The sequence below is a fragment of the Micromys minutus genome (assembly GCF_963924665.1).
Source record: "Micromys minutus genome assembly, chromosome: 8".
Classification (NCBI taxonomy): domain Eukaryota; kingdom Metazoa; phylum Chordata; class Mammalia; order Rodentia; family Muridae; genus Micromys; species Micromys minutus.
In genome coordinates, this window is record NC_137977.1 from 6,940,603 (window position 1) to 6,960,783 (window position 20,181).

Here is a 20,181-nt window from a genome sequence, read left to right on the forward strand (position 1 = left end):
GGTGCTTCTTAGCCATTCAACGTTCATCTGTTGAGAAGTCTCCATGTAGCTCTGTACCTCATTTTTAATAGTATTATTTTATTCTCCTGGGTATAGTTTCTTGAGTTCCTTGTATATCTTGGATACTAGTCCTTATCACATGTAGAATTGGTAAAGATCTTTTCCCAATCTATTAGTTGCTGTTTAGTCTTTTTGACAGTGTCCCTGGCCTTAGAGAAACTTTGCAGTTTCATGAGGTCCCATTTGTCAATTCTTGATCTTAGAGCAAAAACATTGGTGTTCTGTTCAGGAATTTTCCCCCTCTTCCTATGTTCTAAGCTCTTCCTACTTTCTGTTCTATTAGTTTCAGAGTACCTGGTTTTATGTGGAGGTCTTTGATCCACTTAGACTTGAGCTTTGTACAAGGAGTTCAGTGCTCAGTTTGCATTCTTCTACCTGCTGACTGCCAGTGGAACCAGCCCCATTTGTTAAACAGGCTGTCCCTTTTTCATTGAAGGTTTTTATCTTCTTTGTCAAAGATAAAGTGACCATAGGTGTGTGGGTTCATTTCTGGGTCTTCAATTCTATTCCATTTGTCTACCTGCCAAAGGCAGAGCAGGAACACTGCCATTAGGGTTTGAGTCCTGCCTGCTGAGCACCCAGAGGAGACACAGAAGCAATCTCCCTACTGAGCCCATGGGTGAGCCCAAACTATCTCTCCACTGACTATCAAGGGAGAGAACTCTGGGAACTCTCAGGTCACAGGTATCAAGTTACTGCTTGGGTTTGTGCCCTTAGGTCTCCATCTAAACTCAGAGATAGAGCAGGCCCATTGATATGGGAACTCACAGCCTGCCCATAGAGAGCTGAATACTCTGGACCAATCTTCCTCTTAAGTGATGAACCAGATGAATTTAAAATGCATCTATAGAATATTTCACCATAAAACAAAAAACTATACCTTCTTCTCAGCACCTCAGAGCACCTTCTTCAAAATTGACCATATAATCAGTCACCAAACAGGCCTCAAACATACAAGAATATATAAATAATCCCATGCTTCATATAAGATCACCATTGACTAATCATGGTATTCAATAATAACAAAAACAACAGAAAGACCACATACACATGGAAGCTGAACAATGCTCTTCTCAACAATAGCATGGTCAGGAAATAAATAAATAAAGAATCCAAACTTATAAGAATTTAACAAAAATGAAGGCACAGCAAACCCAAACTTATGGGATACAATGAAATCACGGGTATAAAAAATGTCATAGCTCTGAGTGCCAAAAGAAAAAAAAAAGAAAGAAAGAAAAAGAAAGAAAGTGGAGAAAGCATAAATTAAGAGCTTGACAGCACACTTGAAAGCACTATTACAAAATTAAGCAGATACACCGAAAGAAGAGTAGACAGTAGGAAATAATCAAACTCAGAGCTGAAATCAACCAAATAGAAACAAAAAGAACTACACAATGAATCAGTAAAACCAGTACTGTGTTCTTTGAGAAAATCAAAAAGATTAGTAAACCCTTTGCCAGAATCACGAGAAGGTGCAGAGAGACTATATAAATGAACAAAATTGGGAATGAAAGGGGAGAAATAGCAACTAAAACTGAAGAAATTCAAGAAATCACCAAATCTTACTACAGAAGCTTATACTCAACAAAACTGGAAAATCTAAAGAAAATGAACAATTTTCTAGACAGATACCAGGTAACTAAGTTAAATCAGGATCAAGTAAACCATCTAAACAGCCCTATAACACCTAAAGAAATAAAACCAGTCATCAAAACTTCCCAACCAATAGAAGCCTATGACAAGATGGGTTGATTACTGAATTCTTTCAGACCTTCTTATAAGACCTAATACCAATTATCTCTAAACTATTCCACAAAATAGAAACAAGGGGGGAACACTACCCAAGTCATTCTTTAAAGCCACAATTATGTTCATTCCTAAACCTTACAAGGACCCTACAAAGAAAGAAAACTTCAGAACATTTTTCCACATGAATATTAATGCACAAATACTCAATAAAATTTTTGCAAACCTAATTTAAGAACACATCAAAATGATCATTTACCATGATCAAGTAGGCTTCATTTCAGTTATGCAAGGATGGTTCAATATACAGTAATCTATCAACGTCATACACTTTATGAACAAGCTCAAAGGAAACAAAAACACATGATCATTTCTTTAGATGCCGAGAAAGCATTTGACAATATTGACAATACTTATGTTAAATGTTTTGGAAAGATTAGGAATCCAAGGCCCATATGTAAACCTAGTAAAAGCAATACACAGCAAACCAGGAGTCAACATCATATTAAATGATAAGAAACTTGAACAATCCTACTAATATAAAGGACTAGATAAGGCTGCTCACTCTTTATCTACTTAGTCTATCTATAGTGTTGGAAATACTAGCCAGAGATATCAGACAGGAAAAAGAGGTCAACAGAAAGGATTAAATCAAAATATCCCTATTTGCAAATGGTATGATAGTATACTTAAATGACCCCAAAAATTCCACCAGAGAAATTTTACAACTGATAAACAACTTCAGCTAAGTGGCTGGATAAAAAATTAATCTGAACAAACCAGTAGCTTTCCTCTACTCAAAAATAAACATGCTGAGAAAGAAATCATAAAATTGACACCCATCACAATAGTCACAGAGTATTTAAAATATCTTGTATCTTTTTGTGACCCTATCCAAGCAAGTTGAGGGTCTTTATCAAAAGTCTCTGAAGCAGAAACTTGAAGGAACCCTAGAAGTGGGAAAGATCTCCTATGACAATGGTTTGGAAGGGTCAAAATAGTAAAATTGGCCATCTTGCCAAAACCAACGTAGAGGTTCAATGCAATCCTATTCAAAATTCCAAATCACTTCTTCATAGATTTGGAAAGAACAATTTGCAAATTCATTTGGAATAATAAAACCCAAGATAGTAAAAACTATTCTCAATGATAAATAAACTTCTGAGAGAATCTCCATCCAGGACTTCAAGCTGTAGTATAGATCAACTGTGATAAAACCTGCATGGTAGGTACAGAGACAGGTACCTCATAATAGTCAGAATGGCTAAGATCAAAAATGCAGATGCCGGCAAGATTGTGGAGAAACAGAAACATTCCTTCATTGTTTGTCAGATTTCAAGCTGTTACCAGCACTCTAGAGATAAATCTGGTGTTTCCTCAGAAAATTGGACATAGTAATACCTGAAGACCCAGCTATATGACTCCTGGGCATATATGCAAAAGAAACCCCAATACCTAACAAGAATACATGTTCCACCATATTCATAGCAGCCTTATTTATAATATCCATTAGCTGGAAAAACCCAGATGTCACTCAGCAGAGGAATGGATTCAGAAATTGTGGTATGTATACACAATCGTGTGCTGCTTAGCTATTAGAAACAATGACCTCATGAAATTTCTAGGCTAATGAATGAAACTTGAAGCTTTCATCCTTAATGAGGTAACCCAGTCACAAAAGAACACTCATTGTATATAGTCACTGATTCGCAGATACTGAACCAAAAAGCTCAGAATCACCAAAAAAACAATTTGCAGAACTTATGAAGCTCAAAAAGAGGAAAGGGCAGAATGTAGATTACTCAATCCTTCTTAGAAGAATAATAAAACACTCACAGAAGGGAACACAGGGACAAATATTGGATTAGTGATTGGAGAAAAGATCATTTAGAGACTGCCTTACCTGGGGATCCACCGCATATGCAGCCACCAAATTCAAGCACTATTGCTGTTGCTAAGAAGTACTTACTAGCAAGAGCCAGATATGGATCCATCCCTAGAGGCTCTTCCAGAGTCATACAGTTGCAGTTGAGGATGTTTGCACCTAATGATTAAAATGAACACAGGTTCCTCAATGAAGGAGTTAGAAAAAGAACTGTACCTGTAGAAAGGGTCTGCAACCCCATGGGTAGAACAACACTATCAATCAACCAAACCTTCCACAGCTCCCAGGGTCTAAAATACCAACAAATGAGTTTGCATGGAGAGACTCATGGTTCCAGGTGCATATGTAGCAGAGGACAGCATTGTTTGGCATCAGTGAGAGGAGAGGCCTTTGGTCAAGTATTGACTTGTTTTGCCAGAGAAGAGAAACCACAAGGTTCTGAGGTATAAGAGGGTAGTTGGGAAAGGGAGCAACTCCATAGGGAAGCAATGGGAAGATAAGGGCAGAGGGGAGTAGGGTAAAAGGAATAACATTTGAAATGTAAGTACAGAGAATATTCAAAAAACCATAAAATAAAAATAATATATTTTGTGTCTGTTTGTGTCTTATGTGTCTATTTTTACTCCTATATTATGTCATTTTGATTATTATGTTGTGCTAGGTAATAATGACTGTTAACCATCATAAGTACAACAGAAAGTGATGTAGAGTCAAAATGCTAAAAATTTTGGAGTGAAATGTGGGGCATAGCTGCTAAAACGACAGTATTAGAATTAAAAAAATTTTTATGAAAGTTAGTAGATCATTTTTCTCCATGATGTATCTTATCCTAAATTTCAATATTTTTAAAATAAAAGAAATAGTTTTAACCTTTTGATTAAATCAATGCTTTATAGAAAAATTTAAAATGTAATAGTATATTTTAATGATAAAATGTTTTTTGTAGTCTTTTTGAATTTGTGTCCTTTTTTTATTCATTGACAGTACATTCTTTCCTCCCTCTACACTTCCCCTCACCACTATATCTACTCATTTTCATTCTCTCATTAGAACCAACAGATTTCTAGTAGATAACCACCAAATATAAAGTATAACATATTTTGTATGTATAAAATATAACAACTTGTTAAATTTGAAATAGAAGAACTTGTTGAATTTGAAATTTAACAAGTTAAAACTAAATCTTAGCATCCAAACAGGATAATATAGGTCATCAGAAGGAAAAGAGCTCCATGATTATATACAAGACTCAGACAACTTCTCACACTCAGACGTCTCAGATATACCAAGCTGAGAACTAAATATATCCATAGGTGTAGATTATTGTTGTCTCTATTCTAGCTCTTCCTGGCTATGTGACTTCATATAAATCTTGCTCAGTTGATTGAAACAGTCTTGTATGTGTGGTGTACTCCAGCTTTTATAGTTTTATTTTTTTTTTTCTTTTCTTTCATGAGGTTCCAAGAGCTCTGACAGGAGGTATATTATGGAAACAACTCCATTTTAGTTGTATGTTCCAAAGTGTCCATTTTTTTTTCTGTAATGTCTGACTGTGGGTTTTTGCATTGGTTGCCCTCTGTTTCTGGAGAAAATCTCTTTGATGGCTATTGAATAAGGCATGGATTAATATGTATAGTAGCATATCATTAGAAATCATTTATTTCATTTTACCTTAGGTCTCTGGGCTATCTAATGTCTATTCCTTGGTAACTTAGTGTGAAATATTAGTTCTGTCTTCTAGAGTAGGCTGTATGTTAAATCATACCTCATCTAGACACGCTCATAAATTCTGGGCCACCATTACCCTACCGCAAATTGCAGGCATCCCAGTAGGTCAGTGATTGTGCTTCTCTTTTGAAAGTCTGAAGAGGCCCTTCATGTACAAAAGAAAAAAAATCTAGAATGTAGGGTAAGGACTCCACAGTCTCAGATTGACTTTTCCATGTTCACTAAGTTGTGTGGGTGTTGTTCTCTGCAATTTGGCTATCAACATTCTGCCTTGTGTGGGATTTCCAATAGACCTCTATGGGTAACTCCTCAATTGAATTCACCCTGGTCCTACCGTTGGGAGCCTTGTTCGGTGGTAGATAATAAACTATTGGTACTTTGTCACGTACTAATTAGGGAAATGAATTATGATCACACACACACACACACACACACACACACACACACACACACACACACACACACACACATTACCAAATTTCTACTGCTATTAGTTTTCATACCACCATATGAAGTTGAAAACCGTTATTTCATGGTCTGTGAAGAACTGTCTGTTTAAATTTTGATGAGGATTACATTAATTCTGTAGATCGTTTTTTGGAAGATGGTTGTTATTTTGTTTTGTTTTGTTTTTTTACTATGTTAAACTGCCTGATTCATGAGCATAAATTTTTTTTGCATATATTCCTCAATTTATTTTTCAAATACTTGCAGCTTTTTAAACCATACACATCATTCTATTTGCTTAGTCAGAGTGACTTCATGTTATTTTATAGAATTTGAGGCTATTGTAAAAAATGTTTCCCTAATTTTTCTTGTGTCTGCTTGTTATTTATATATAGGAGCATTACTGGCTTTTGTTATTTAATCTTTTATCCAGCCAGTGCTTACAGTGTTTATAAACTAGAAGATTTATCAGCTGACATCTTTGGGTATAGTATCATATAATTTGCAAATAATGACACGTTGATTTCCCTGTTTTCAATTTTTATCCTTTTAATATTTGATTTTTATTGTTTTAGCTAAAATTCACATACCATATTGAGTACAGTATTAAAAGACAACTTTGTCTTGTTTCTTATTTTAATGAAATTGCTTTGAGTTTTCATTTAATTTGATGTTGATTATATCCTTGCCTTAACTGGATTTTTTTTTTGAGGTATCTTTTGCCTTTTTTTTGTAATGCTGACCTCTTTAGGACTTTTATCATGAAGAATGTGGGTTTTTTGTCAAGACCCTTTTTTTCTGAATCTAATGAGCTTATCATATGTTTTGTTCTTTCCTTTTGTTTATGTGTTAAATTATGTTTATTGATGTTTCTATATTGAATTGTCTCTGTATCTCTGGGATAAAGCCTATTTGATCATGTTAAATGATCCATTTTTATGTGTTCTTAGATTCTTCATTTTACTGAGATTTTTTTGCCTCGTTGTTCATAACAGAAATTAGTTTGTAATTCCAAACTTTTTTGGTTTCTATATGGGTTAAATCACACTCTCCTACCTCCCTGCCATGGCATTCCCCTATACTGGAACACTGAGCCTTTACAGTACTAAAAGCCTCTCCTCCCAATGATGCCCAACAAGGCCATCCTCTGCTACATATGCATCTGAAGCCATGGTTTGTTCCATGTGTACTCTTTGTTTTGTGGTTTAGTCCCTGGGAGGTCATGGAGGTCTGGTTGATTGATATTGTTCTTATGGAGTTGCAAATCCCTTCAGCTCCCTCAGTTCTTTAAGTGTAACAATATTCGTCCTCTTCATGTTAATGTTTAAAATCTCTGTAACACCCACTGAAGTATCTGAAGTCTGGCATGGACCTCTAATTGAGAAATGTGTCAAAAACGTCAATTCAAGTAATTCCTGGTGTTTAGGTTTTGTCTAACACCTCAGATAGCACCTCTCTGTCACTGTACTCATGACATGGCAAAGCAATATGATTAATTTTTCCATAATTTTTTTTCATTCCAAAATATTTTTCACATGCAGGTTTTTTCAAGCTCAGTTTCTTATTGTGAGAAAAAGACTATCCAATTGCTTGTTTGTTTTTTGTTATTTTCTAACCAGTTTCTAAAATTTTCTAATAAAATTTTTGAAGCTATAAACTCAAAAATAAGATTTTTCATTGTGTTGGTGGCTTATCCTTTACAAGCAGGTCTCTTTCGAATTTTGGCTCTTGTAAACAATGTGAGAAGAGATAATATCATTGGGGCTTATGAAGATAAGTTGGATACTTCCAAATCAACAGGAAAGCTTAGAATTCTAGGGTTTCTATATACAAATTACTGTGAAAATGCATGAAGACATAAAAAAATAAGTTGATCAAATTGAGTTCAGCCAGAAGGGCTACATAACTTTAGCCCTTTTACACAAGCTACACAAGCTTCTTTCTTCAGTACCAAAGTATTAAGTCAATTTTTCTTGACAATCTTAGAAATAAAGCTTTTGAATTATACAATTTAACTTTCTGATTTATATGTACATAATATACATACATATATATAATGATATATGTAAGCATATATACATGGCAAGACCATCTCAACTATATATATATATATATATATATATATATATACATATATATATATATATATATATATATATATTCAGTGAATATATATATATATATTCAGTGAAAAAAAGAAAATGAGGGCACCTAATACAAAATTTTAGAAAAATTTCTCTTAATTTTTATATGTATTTTGGAATTAATATTTACAGAGAAGTCTGAAATATTTTTATTATGGTAGACAATATTGAGTTGTCATATATCTAACATGTATTTTATGTATTCATATTTTCACTAAAATATGCAAATCAAATATAATGTTGAAAACTTATTGTCAATATTATTTATGAAGTTTGAAACAAAAGCTGTCCCTTCCTAAGCATATCTGCATATTCTAATTATTGAGGATCAAAAGAATGCTATAAACAATTTATTTTCAAAATAGCAAAACACAGTGACCATCAATTTTCATATATACATTATCTCAAGAAGACAAAAGGCCCTCAATATCATTTGGGAAATAGGTATAATCCATTTACAATTACTACCAATTACTACTGTATTCAAAATTTTATTTCTATTTATATCATAGAACTTTTTGTGTATGCTAAAATTTCTTTCTTAAACATTCCAGAAGTATTTTATATCGTAAAACTTACACACACACACACACACACACACACACACACACACACACACACACACATATATATATATATATATATATATATATATATATATATATTCCATACAAACAAAGTTTTCTGTGTTTCCATGGTATCTACTTTCTATTTCTTTTATTACACTTATTTTTGTACTTTTTTGCCTTTGCAATGTGTGATTTAGAAAACGAAGATTAAGGTATAAATATATTTCACCTTTCCTGTACCTTAGCACAGAATTGTCTGTTAATTGAATATCTATTCCTTTGTAATAAAGTAAATAAATGCATAAGAGTACACTATTCCATTTTCATAAATTTCATCAAGTGAAAAAAAACCCACAAAGCTTTTTAGTGTTTTCTGCTGATAATCTTTTTACATAAAACTATGATCATACTATTGAAATGTGAAACATTAATTTGTAAATTCATTTTCAAAAGTCAGAATTATTCTCTATTCTTGGTTAGCTCCAAATGAATGAGACAAAGAAAATTAGACTTATTCAGTCAACATTTAGTGCAAAAAACTGGGTAGTCATTTATTTATTCTAATCATCTAAATTATTCTGACTACTTCCAGCCAAAATCCCTAAGATACCTGCACTTTAGTATTGGTTTGGCTCTCTGAGCTTTACATATTTCTCCATAATGCCACTTCTGGATTTTTTTCACCTAATAAATAATCTCCCTCCCATTCTCTCTCTCTCTCTCTCTCTCTCTCTCTCTCTCTCTCTCTCTCTCTCTCTCACTCTCACTGTCTCTGTCTGTCTGTCTGTCTCTGTCTCTATCTCTCACATTCTCTCTTTCTCCCCCCCCCCCTGTCTCTGTTTTTGTCTCCAGCTCTCTCTCTTCCTCTCACTTCCCTTCTCTTGGATGGCAAAATCCCACCTATATTCTCTTTTCTGTCTAGCCAATGTCTGATAAGCTTTTATGGACATTTTGTATAGTAAACAGGGAACAATGTTCACACATACTTGAGAGGACTCTTAAATTTCTTAGAATAAGCATTACAATGCCATGTTCAGATTGCAACAGGATGGGGGGAGGTGAGGTGGCAAAGAAAGCATCATTCAGGTCATACAAATATAATCTTTATACAGTGTACAAAAACACTATGCTTGTATTAATTTCTAATTGAAAATCACTATGATAGGTGCAACAAACAACAAACACTTATATTTTATTTATTAAAAAATTCTATAAGGTTTATTAAATATTAAAAATTATCGAGGGAATTATCCAACTTTTAGCTCAATATTTTTTTTCCATTTAAAGAATCACTTCATGTTTCACAGGGCAAAGCTGCCATAGAGAGAAATATTCATCTAGCTTACATCAAAATTCTGCAAATTATTTGGTGATTAGTGCTAAGATGTAAAATGTGAAATGAGACAAACACACTTGTTTTCCTTTAGCCAATAATAGGAGAGTGTTCAAAAAGAAGGGCAAAAGGGAGATATTCATAGAAAATGAACTTCACAAAGTGTTGGACTTTCTTAAAGCCCATGCCAGGGAATTCTGAGAAATAGAACAAAGAAGCTAAAAGTGGGTATTTGTATAGGAGAAGGTGATCCAGAACATAGTGTCTAAAGGATATTAGTATTAAAGTAGCAAATTCCAATTTAAAAACAGCCATTCTTTTCTTTTATGTGGGAAATGACTTATCCAACCAAAGGAAATATATAAAATATTTCTTTATAGAAGTTGTTAATTCTGATATAAAGTCCACTTTCACTTTTTCCTTTCTATAATTTTGAGGTTATATTTTAAGCCACTTGCAGGTAAGCATTCAAAGGAAAAATTACATTGTGAGGCAAAGAAAAATTTCACTTGTAGAGATGCGGGAGGAAATCATAATGTGACAAAATTTCCCATAATTGGAGTGACTAAAGATTGGTCACTTATATAAATTAAAATTTATTGGTATTAATGAATTCAATTAAAAAAACAAGTAACTATCAGAAAAAAATGAAACCAGCCCATATGCCCATCATCGGATTACTTCATTATCAATAAGTGATATGCATATAAAATTGAAGAATATTCAACTCTAAATGAAAATGCAATTGTAAAATTGACAAAAGAATGAATGGACCTCCAGATATATTAAGAAAGGACTTGCGTTTTTCCCTCACTGGTTTTAGTAGTCTTTCTTTGTTTTGAACATTTGCTATTTTGGTTATTGTGTGTAGGTAGGAGTCTCTTTTCTGGTACAATTTATTTGGGGTTCTGTAGGCTTCGTGTATGTTCATGGTCATCACGTTCTTATGGTTAGAAAAGTTTTTTTTTTGTATGATTTTATTGAATATGTTTATCAGGCATTTTAGTTGGAAGTCTTTGCACGCATCTACACCTATTACCGTTAGATTTGGTCTACTCATTGTGTTCGATATATCCTGAATGTGTTGGCTTAGGAGCTGTTTGGTTTTTGCATTTTCTCTGACTGTTGTGTCAATATTTTCTATTTTGTCTTTGGCCACTGATATCCACTCATCCATCTTTTTGTAGTATGTTGGTGATGCTCATAACTATGACTCCTGATTTCTTTCTTAGGTTTTCTATCTCCAGGGTTGTCTCTTTTTGTAATTTCTTTTTCCAATTTCAATTCCTTCATCTGTTTGGTTGAGTTTTCCTGTCGTTTTTTCAGTGATTTTTGTATTTCCCCTTTAAGGGCTTTTATTTAATTGTTTTTCTTGGTTCTCCTGTAATTATTTAAGGGAGTTATTCCTGGACTTCTCAAAGGCCTCCGTCATCATCATGAAGTATGATTTTAAGTCTAGATCTTGTTTTTCTGGTGTGTTGGGAAATCTACTACTACCTTTGGTGGGAGAACTGGGTTTTGATTTTGCCAGGTTCTCTTCATTTTAACTGTTTAGGTTTTTGAATTTTACTCTTGCCATCTTGTTATCTTTGATTCTAGGTGATCTTATTGAAATGCAAATCAAAACACCAAATACATTTCACCTCTGACTAGTCAGAATGCCTAAGATCAAAAACTCAGAAGACAATAGAAAAGCTGGCAAGTATTTGGAGAAAGAATCACTCCTACTTTTGGTGGGGTTATAACCTGGTACAACCACTGTAGAAATTAGTCTGGAAGTTCTTCAGAAAATTAAACATAGTCCTACTTGAAGGCCTAGCTATTTCACTCCTGGGCATATACCCCAAAGATGCTCCAACATATACTAAGGACACATGTTTCACTATGTTTATAACAGCTTTATTTATAATAGACAGAATCTGGAAATAATCCAGTTGTCCTTTAAGAGAGGAATGGATATAGAAATTGTGTTACATTTACTTAATAAAGTACTACTCAGCTATTAGAAACAATGACTTTATGAAATTCCTAGTCAAATGGATAGAAGTACAGCCTATCATCCTGAGTGAAGTAAACCAGTCACAAAAGAACACTCATAGTATGTACTCACTGATAAGTGAACACTAGCCTGAGATAGCTCTGAATACCCAAGAAACAATTCACAGAGCTTATAAAGCTCAAAAAGAAGAAAGGCCAAAATGTGGATGCCTTAGTCCTACTCAGAAGGGAGAACAAAACAGGAAGAAATACAATGTCAAATACAGGAGTAAAGACTGAAGAAAAGGTCATCCATAGGCTTCCTTGCCTTGGGAACCATCTCATATGAAGACACCAAACCCAAGCACTATTGCTTATGCCAAGAATTACTTGTTGGCCTGAACCAGATATAGATGCCTCCTCAGGGGCTCTCCCAGAATCATACAGATACAGCTGAGGTTGCTTGCAGCTAACCATGGAACTGAACACGGGGACCCCAATAAAGTTGCAAAAAAAGGACTGAAGGAGCTGAAAGGGGTTGCAACTTCATGGTAAGAACAACATTATCAACCAACTAATCCCTTCACAACTTCCATGGACCAACCACTGAGCACACTTTGAGAGATCTATGGCTCCCATTGCATAGGTAGCAGAAGATATCAGCTTTTAGCATAAGTGAGAAAAGATGCCTTTTGGTCTGGTGAGGACACATTTTTCTAATGTAGGGGAATGCCAAGGCAGTGAGGTGGAGAGGCTGCTAGGAATTATGCACCTTGTGAAGACACAAGGAGAGGGATGGAGAATGGGAGGGGTGGAGGAAGGGGATAACATTTCAAATGTAAATTCAGAGAGTGTTTAATAAGAGAATATACAGTAAAAAATAAAAATGAAAGGATACAGAACACAGAACCAAATTACCACACATTCTTCTTCAGATACACAGGAGATAGGATATGGCAGATGTGATGAAGACATAAGCTGTAAGATAGGAGAAAACCAAAGTCTGTCATTGATTTGTCTTTTTGGTGTAGTGGTTAAGTACATAAAATGATATTTGGTAATTAAATTATGAAGTCTAATGTAAACCTCCACAGGTTCACAATGGCTCTCTAACTTCATAAATCCTTAGTGAGATGCACAGATATTGGATTAGCTAGTCTCAATATTAAATTATGTATATTTTATAGTTTTTATTGTAACATTTTATTTATATTTTAAAATTAAAAAGGTTGACATATTACAAATAACTTAACATACAATTATTTATTTTTTCAATATCTTAAACATTTAATTTCTTCTTTATTAAATATTATTATTCATGTAAAATCTTAAGTAGTGCATCTTAAAAATATTTAACTTTGCAGAAATTCAGCTTCAGCCAATAAATTAATTTGATCAAAATAAATTTGATCTAAGAAATGAAATATTATTTATGAAATAAACATGTAAACACCTGTAAATACCTTCTGTACCTCTTCAATGAATTGAATAAGTAACATTTTAAACTCATTAAGAAATTAAGAGGTTCATTAAAATCGAATGAGATATCCATAGAAACATCCTTAAAAATTATGTCCTTTATACTAGGTCTATATGGGATCTTCTAGAAACTGTAGGTAAATGTAGTAATGTGCATGCCCTGTGAATTTAACTCCTGTCCTGAACTGCTGAGCACATTGGTGGCATGATTTTCTATGTTTACTAATTTATGTCTTTTCCCTTTCAATAGTCATTCTGCCCTCTCTTTCTGTAATATATCTCGGTTAAGACATTTGCTATCACCAACAACTAAACAGCACAATAAGGCAAAACAAAAACAGGTAACTAAATATGTGTCTGCACAGTGAATTTTATAAAATGTACATGAATAAAGTAAGCAGATTCATTCTGCATGTTGACTTAATGGTTGTGGTACAGAAGTGATGGGATGGGCTTCCTGCATCAAAGAAAGCAAATCAGTAAAAGAGTACAGAAAACACAAGATAAATTCCTAGCAACTTCATGATCAAATTCTGATAATTTTCAAAATGCCATTATGCACATATAACACCATAATGATAGCAGAAAGTGGAGGAATAATCATCCTTCATTGTCTAGAAAATCGTTACACCACTTGGAGAATGAATAGTAAGTTAGACTAGTGACTGAGATGATAGATGTTGTCATGGGAATAGAAGAAGTTTCTCACCAGCAATTCATGTTTAATACAAAAAATTATATGGAACTGAAATAGTCTAATTTGGGTCTCAGGACATTTTCTCTTTACACACTCTTTGCATTACTTTTTCTAAGTGCATTGTTTTAATTTACCTATGAGTGACTGCTTTTTTAGAAGATCCTTTCTAAAACTCTGTGGAATATGTACTTGGAAAATGTTTCCTTACCTACTGATTGATAGAAACAAAGCATGAGACATTAAATATTCACTCAGTAAAAATATAAAAGTTAGTATTCTGTAAAATATGTAAAACTCAAAATTTTAGGCAGAAAATTAAAAATTATGTACATTGAGATCAGAAGCAATTTATTTATCCTGAGGACCAACACTGATATATCCAAATAGAAAAAATTCATAATTCCTTGAAGTATAATACACAAACAATTAAATAAATCATGTTTAGGCTTGTTTTTTTATTAGCCCTCTTATAATGTGTTTTAAATATAATTTACCAATAACAATGTTATGGGAAGTGATATGACATAAAAACAAATCACACCATGTTCAGTGGGTGATTCTTATGCTGACTTTGAATTTGAATTCATTCTGCATTCTCAGAGACAATGAAATGGCAGTGCTTGGTTCACTTTAGCTAGTAATAATTTTGAACATTAAAATTCCATTTTGAAGAATTGATTTATGATCTGTAGTCTCTAGGGTCTGTCTGTCTAGCCCTCAACAGAAAATTATCCACACTGTTTGTTTTCTCCTTGTCAGCATGTATTTATTTTTTACTGTTAAAAGGTTACCATGGAATGTTAGTTTCAACTTATATTTTTGTAAAGTCAGAAAACAGCCAATTATCTGAAAAGTTTGTAAAGACAAATGAGGTCTGGTTCATTTGTATTATATTGTTTATAAGAATTTTTATATTTTTTCTTAACAAACATTTAGTAATTGTTAAAAACTCTCCTTTGACATCAAGATTACTTTTAACAACATATCTGTTATTTTAAAAACTGCCTTAGCACTTTTTAGTAACATGTGTTTTTGCGTGTATATGTGTGGTGTGGTGTTTATGTACACTTTTTTTCAAATTTTAGTCATTTTTGCATAAAACTATACAAATACATTTTTGTCATTGCTTGGCTTTTTTATAAGGTTTGCTAGTGTGCATTAAGATCTTATTAGTTACAATAAGCATAAAGCACATGTAAAACAGGATGTAACCTGGAATTAGTCAAACTTTTTTGGTGTGTAATGAGAAAATATAATGGGTTTTTCTTTTCTTTTCTTTTCTTTTTTTCTTGAACTTCACACAGTCTGTGAGTTGTTTCTGGGGTTTTCAAAGCTTTCTGGGGTTAGTATCCAATTATCAGTGACTGAATATTATGTTTGTTCTTTTGTGACTGGGTTATCTCGCTTAGTATGTTATTCTCTACATGCATCCATTTTCTTAAGAATTTCATAAGGTCATTTTTTCTGATAACTGAGTACTACTCTAATGTGTAAATGTAGCACAATTTTTGTATCCATTCATCTATTGAAGGACATCTGGGTTCTTTCCAGCTTCTGCCTATTATAAATAGAGCTGCTATGAACATTGTGGTGCATGTATCTTTGTTGTATGTTGGAGTGTCTCTGAGGTAAATGCCCAGAAGTAGAAAAACTGAAAACAATATGGCAGCCAACAGAGTGTGAGAAGATCTTAACCAAACCCACATCAAATAGAGGCTTAATATCCAAGTTATAGAAAGAAATTAAAAAGCTAGACACCAGAGAATCAAACAACCCTATTAAAACCTGGGGTACATAAAATTAAACCAGGACCAGGTAAGCCATTTAAATTATCCCATAACACCTAACAAAATAGAAGAAGTCATCAAAAGCTTCCCCAAAAAAAAAAAAACAGGTCCAGATGGGTTCAGTACAGATTTTTATCAGACATTTATTGTGGACATGACACCAATTATCTCCAAACTATTCCACAAGATAGAATCAGATGGAATACTACCTAACTCATTTTTTGAGGTGACAATAACCCGTGTTCCTAAACCACACAAAGACCCTACAAGGAAAGAGAACTTCAGACCAAATTCATTTATGAACATTGATGCAAAAATACTCAAGAAAATCTTTGTAAACCTAATCCAAGAACACATCAAAACGATCATTCACCATGATCAAGTAGGCTTCATCCCTGGAATGCAGGGATGGTTTAATATAAGGAAATGCATCAGTGTAATCCACCATATAAACAAACTCAAAGAAAAAAAATCACATGGTCATCTCACTAGATGCTGAGAAACCATTTGACAAAATTCAACACCCCTTCACGTTAAAAGTCCTGGAAAGAAAAGGAATCCAAGTTCCATACCTAAACATAATAAAAGCAATATACAGAGAGCCAACAGCCAACATCAAACTTAATGGTGTGAAACTTGAAGCAATCCCACTAAAATCAGGGACTTCACAAGGCTGCCCAAACTCTCACTACCTATTCAACATAGTACTGGAAGTCCTGGCTGGAGCAATTAGACAGCAAAAGAAAATCAAAGGGAAAAAAAATCGGAAAGGAAGAAGTAAAAACATCACTCTTGGCAAATGACATGATAGTGTACTTAAGTGACACCAAAAATTCCACTAGAGAACTCCTACAGCTGATAAACAAGTTCAGCAAAGTGGCTGGATATAAATTTAACTCAAACAGATAGAGGCTGAGCAACTGGCCACTTCCGGACGCAGAGCTGAGCCTGGCCTACCTGACAGGCTGAACGGCTGCTCATAGAGGCTGAGCAACTGGTGAGTGGGAGACCAAGACTGCAGCGGAGCAGAGAGATCTCTGCAGAGTGCACACGGAAAGTGCACACCATACCTTGCCCTGCCCCGCCCCGCCCGATCCAGCAATTGGGAACAGAAAATTAGAACTTCTGTTTCCACCCAGAGGCGACTTCCATACGCAGAGCAGAGCCTGGCCTACCTGCCAGGCGGAATGGGGGCTCATAGAGGCTGAGCAACTGGTGGGTGGGAGACCTGGGCTGCAGGGGAGCAGAAAGATCTCTGTGGAGTACACAAGAAAAGTGCACCCCCTGCCTTGCTCTGCCCTGCTGTGCCTGATCCAGCAAACAGAAACAGAATGTTGGAACTTCTGCTCACACCCGACGACTCTGAGGCATAAAACAGGGCTCGACCCATCTGACACCTCAACCAGTGGAGAACCAGGGACACAGACCAGATACAAGGGAAAGGTAAGAACATATCACTGACAACAAAATGGCAAGAGGAAAGAGAAAGAGTATATCCCAAGGGAACCAAGACAATCTAGCAACACCAGAGCCCAGCTCTCCCATTACAGCAAACATCGGAAATCCAAACACTCCAGAAAAAAAAGACACAGACCTGAAATCATGCCTCAAGACGCTGATAGAGTTACTTAAACAAGCAAGGGAGGAAAAGCAAAATGATTCAGGAGGTTTTAAAGAAGAAACAAGAAAAACACTCAAAGAACTCAAAGAACTAGAGGAAAAAAGAACCAAAGAAATAAAGGAATGGAAGAGGGAAATTAAAACAGAGATTGACACAATAAAGAAAACACTAAAAGAGATAACCCTAGAGGTAGAAGACCTAAAAAAGAAATCAGGAGTCACAGAAGCAAGCATTTCCAATAGATTACAAGAGATTGAAGAGCGAATCTCGGGGGCAGAAGACAACATTGCAAACATAGACAAAACAGCCAGAGAAGGTGCAAAAAACCAAAAGCTCCTAACCCAAAATGTCCAGGAAATCCAAGACACAATGAGAAGACTGAACCTAAAGATAATAGGAATAGAAAAGGGAGAAGAGTATCAACTAAGGGGCAGAGTAAATATCTTCAACAAAATCATAGAAGAAAACTTCCCTACCCTCAAGAATGAGATGACCACGAGCATAAAAGAAGCCTTCAGAACTCCAAATAGGTTGGACCAGAAAAGAAATACCTCCCAACACATAATAGTAAAAACATCAAGCGCCCAAAGTAAAGAAAGAATACTAAAAGCAGTAAGGGAAAAAGGTCAGGTAACATATAAAAGCAGACCAATCAGACTCACACCCGATTTCTCAACAGAGACTATGAAAGCTAGAAGAGTCTGGACAGACATCATGCACTCCTTAAGAGAGCACAAGTGCCAGCCCAAGCTGCTATACCCAGCAAAACTATCAATCACCATCGATGGAGAGACGAAGATATTTCAAGACAAATCAAAATTCACAAAATATCTGACCACAAACCCAGCACTACAATGAATTATAGGTGAAAAACCCAATACAATGAGGGAAAATACAGCCTAGTAAAAACAAGAAAACTCCTAAACAAGAAAACTGAAAGAAGAAAAAAACACAGACACAACTCAACCCAAAAAAGCAATAATGGCAGGAAACAGAAACAACTATTCCTTGATATCTATTAACATAAATGGTCTCAACTCCCCAATAAAGAGACATAGACTATCAGACTGGATACATAAACAAAATCCAGCCTTTTGCTGCATACAGGAAACTCATCTCAGAGAAAAAGACAGACACTATCTCAGAGTAAAAGGGTTGGAAAAAAACTTCCAAGCAAACAGCTCCAAGAAGCAAGCTAGAGTGGCTATTCTAATATCGAATAAAGTAAATTTCCAACCAAAAGTTATCAAAAAAGATAAGGAAGGACACTTTTTACTCATTACCGGGGAAATCTGTCTGGAGAAACTCTCAATCCTTAACATATATGCTCCAAATAAAAAATCACCCACATTCATAAAAGAAACCCTACTAAAGCTCAAAAAATACATTTACCCCACACAATAATAGTGGGAGACTTTAATACCCCACTCTCACCAATGGACAGATCAGGGAAACAGAAACTGAAGAAGGACACTGCAAAACTAGCAGAGACTTTGAACCAACTAGAATTAATAGATATATACAGAACATACTATCCCAAAGTAAAAGAATACACCTTCTTCTCACCACCCAATGGCACCTTCTCGAAAATTGACCACATAATTGGACTCAGAACGAGCCTACATCGATATGAGAAGATTGAAATACTCCCATCCATCCTCTCAGATCACCATGTTCTACGGCTGGTCTTTAACAACAACAAAGACAACAAAAAGCCCACATACACATGGAAACTAAAAAATGCTCTGTTAAAGGATAGCAGGGTCAAAGAAGAAATAAAGAAAAAAATTAATGATTTTTTAGATTTCAACGAAAACGAAAAGACAACATACCGATACCTATGGAATGCAATGAAAGCAGTATTGAGAGGAAAACTCATAGCCCTAAGTGCTTCCAAAAAGAAACTGCAGAGAGCTCACATCAGCAACCTCACAGCACAGCTAAAAGCCCTAGAACAAAAGGAAGCAGATATACCCAAAAAGAATAGACGGCAAGAAAGAATCAAAATTAGGGTAGAAATAGACCAAATAGAAACAAAAAGAACCATTGAAAGAATCAACAAAACCAAGAGTTGGTTCTTTGAGAAAATCAACAAGATTGATAAACCCCTAGCCAGACTAACTAGAGGGCAAAGAGAGAGTATCCAAATTAACAAAATCAGAAAGGAAAGTGGGGACATAACAACTGAAACTGAGGAAATTAAAGAAATCATCAGATCCTACTACAAAAACTTATACTCCACAAAATTGGAAAATCTGGGGGAAATGGATGAATTCCTAGACAGATACAAGGTCCCAAAGTTTAACCGAGACCAAGTAAACCATCTAAATAACCCTATACCACCTAAAGAAATAGAAAAAGTCAGCAAATGCCTCCCAACCAAAAAAAGCCCAGGTCCAGACAGGTTAAGTGCAGAATTTTATCAGACTTTTATTGAGGATATAACACCAATACTCGCCAAACTATTCCAAAAGATAGAATCAAATGGAATATTACCCAACTCATTTTTTGAGGCTACAATAACCCTCGTACCTAAACCACACAAAGACCCTACAAGGAAAGAGAACTTCAGACCAATCTCACTTATGAACATTGATGCAAAAATACTCAACAAAATCCTTGCAAACCAAATCCAAGAACACATCAAAATGATCATTCATCATGACCAAGTAGGTTTCATCCCTGGGATTCAGGGATGGTTTAAC